The following is a 3203-nucleotide window of genomic DNA, read 5'->3' as shown; positions in this document are numbered from 1 at the left end:
TATTTCGAACACTGATTTAGGCCTAAACCTTGTGTTTGGAAAGCTGATCATTGTTATCATATTTGTGAATGGTCAGTAAAATAGTGCCATAACACTGAGAATATGTCAAGTAGTTTGAGCCGAAATCTGTCTTTGTTCAATCCTTAAGTCACATATCCTAGCGATGCTTCATCGTTATTTCAAGTGAGTTGACCTTATCCACAGCTTCCATGGTAACACTGACCCCTTGTCAATGCCAAGTCACATGAGTGGTTGAGTGAAAACAAAAAACTCTGATAGGTGCGGGCACAGAGTGGCGCTGTGCAAGTTTTTCTACGCCTTGTCAGTCGAGTGCAAGAGCAGTTAATATTTTAGAGTGAAATCTTTGGAGATGGGCTCTGATACAGAACTTAGTGGGACTGCTGCTTTTATTCTTTGCTCTCTAACTTTTGTAGCTGGAGTTTGTGTTGGATGGAAACTGAACTCTGTAAGAAGAGGTTACAACGAGTACAGGAGAAGAAAAGCTGTAGAAAAATTCCGCAGTAAAGAAAGACATGACTAAACATGTCATGGAACAAAAGAGAAGACCAGTCGACTAGCTGACCCAGACACAGGTAAGCCTTTTATATCGTTCCGTAATGTCTTTTTTATTTCCTTTTGGGTTCTCCCCGAATGACAAATATTTATGCCCCAAACAAAATACACATTACTGGTACATTGTGTAACAACAATAGTCTGCTATATATAATTTAAGGTCAGTTTAGGTCAGTTCTGCGTCCCCAGCAACGAATTTCTTTCTGCCAGCCACCTCAACAAAAGATTGGACAAACAACGCTATCTTGAATTAAGAGTTGGGTGATACCACCCTTTATGAATGATTCTAAAGTGACTCAACAGAAACACCCATATGAATAAGAGCAATAGCGTTCATATCGTAGGAGATTTAGATGTGTGCGGAGAGCGATCTGAATCCTCTTGCAATTTTATTTCACCCAGTTGCTCGGTTATCCTTAAAATGTGAGAATTTACTTTTTCAAAAACTGTTCAGAGCATCTGTTGAGTTTAATCACAGTCCCTTCACCTCGAAGAGACTCAGCCAGGTTTAATTCAGGCTTTTGAGAGATACAATAAAACGATTATATGTACGAAACTTAGTGTTGAGACACTAAGTTACATGTAATGTCTACTAGATTACAGTTTCCCTGGAGACTGCAAACATGTTGTGTTGTTGTGCAATACTTAAAACACTCAACCTGTAAACAAATCAATGTGAGAATTAAACCATCTTGTAATTAAATCACACAATCTACAAGCCTAATTGTGACTGTAGCAAATCGGTTGATATGGAAGGCCTCGAGGAAAGTTACCTGTTGACATTAACAATTCACACTGGAATACCGTAGCTTTTAAATTCTTCCCACAAAATTCGTTTGAAGTTACAAAGAATCTATGTTGGAGACATACAATCCCTGAAATGCGTGATCTTAGTATCTGCGGAGGCAAAATTTGTTAAATTTGCTTGTTACAGTTGTACTTGCATCTAATTTCATTCTTCCAGTACCAACAGTACGTATTTTCACAACATCAAATGTTTTACCTTTACAGAGTCTAGTATGTTTGATGTGTTGTATCAACCTATCCTAGAGACCATAGCAAAGACAGAAAAGAAACTTGGGCGAGGTGATTTCTACAACTTGTGTACTCGGCATAATGTGTGAGACAGAGGGCATTTTCCAGCCGTGGAACTGTGACCCTAACTTGCAACAAGGGAAGAAGACAGGAGCGTGAGCAATCATTACATCCAGCAAGTAGCCCATTCAAAGAGAGACTGAAACTATAACACCAGACTGCTGAAACACTTCAGTTATCAAAGAATCTTCATGATGTTCATTTTCCTCCTCATTTTTTAAAGTCTGATGTATTTTTCTGAATTTATTGCCTGTTTTGCAGGATATAATAAATGATGCCATCTTTAGCCCCAACCCTGCTCCAATCATTGTGTAAAATGTCAAACACAGCACTCCAAAAAATGTAATTTTAAATTTTTCATTCAGGGATGTCTATATTTAGGGTATCCATTGAGACATTTTTGGTGTGAGAATGAACAGAAACTTGCGCTGGAAAATGACATAAATGATATTTGAAACATTTTATGGGAAATTTAAGTAAAATAAGTAAACACAAAGTCCGGTGACCCTATCTCCCGAAGATGACGATGATGATGATGATGATGATAGTGGTGGTGGTGTGATGCTAGTGAAGTTGAGGTTAATTAATTAATGACTGCCTACCATGGCAACTTTCTGCAACCAATTCTATACCATTGCAATGGATGTTAGCCTGGTAGAATGATCACTGCAAGTCAGATGGTCACTCTTTCACTGTCTGGGTTGAGTATATGTCATTAAGCCATACTACTATTGTAGGTTATATACCAAATGGACAGGTTATTTTAATATTTTGCAATAAACCTGATGGTCGTTAAAGATTAATAATCTTTGCTGAGTACATAAGCCACTTTGTAAAGGTGAATTATTTGAGATAATTATTGCTTGATTTTTCAGAGACTGTGGTCCCATAAAGCTTGGCCTTCTGTGCTACAGTACCTTAAAAAATGAAAATGACACGAACAAAACCTACAAAGTTACACTGAGAGACCTTACAGATATGCATTAAACATCATTATAAGACTGATAACAAGCGACCTTACAGTCAATATTGCTCCGCTGTGTTACGTAAAGAATAATGTGACATGTGTTGATGAAGGTAAGAATCTTTGATAGCTCATTTCAGGATGGCCTGACCAAATATAGCAAAAATAGCTTTAAAAATAAATGTCACATTAAGATCATCCCTAAGAACATGACTACCAAACATCAAGCTATCAGATGAGCAGTTTTTAAGAAACAAATTTTTTGACCAAAAGTGGCAAAAATTGACCCAAAAATACAAAATTGCAGATTTCATCATAATCTCAATATATCACAGTACAATAATCCCTAGGAACCTGTATACAAAGTATCAAAACTACCAGACAAGTACTTTTTGAGAAACATTTTTTTTGACCAAATATGGCAAAAAATATTCCCAAAATACAAATTTTCAGATTCCATGATAATTTCAATATATTACATTTAGTTAATCCATGAGAACATGCATACCAAATATCAAAGCTATAAGATGAGCTACACAATTTTAACAAGTTTGAAATATGTCCAATCTAG

At 36.5% G+C, this 3203-nt stretch overlaps 1 long non-coding RNA gene across 1 annotated transcript; it reads left to right on the top strand.

Moving 5' to 3' along the window:
* Window positions 1–250: 250 nt before the first annotated feature.
* LOC139150416 (uncharacterized) lies at window positions 251–1961 on the top strand. The gene is made up of 2 exons (XR_011556231.1): window positions 251–593; window positions 1585–1961. It is a non-coding gene; the product is annotated as an uncharacterized lncRNA (long non-coding RNA).
* The last annotated feature ends 1242 nt before the right edge of the window (window positions 1962–3203 follow it).

The sequence above is a fragment of the Ptychodera flava genome, chromosome 14 (genome assembly GCF_041260155.1).
Source record: "Ptychodera flava strain L36383 chromosome 14, AS_Pfla_20210202, whole genome shotgun sequence".
NCBI lineage: Eukaryota > Metazoa > Hemichordata > Enteropneusta > Ptychoderidae > Ptychodera > Ptychodera flava.
The sequence above is the reverse complement of the archived record's forward strand: the minus strand, read 5'-3'. Positions and strand labels throughout refer to the sequence as shown.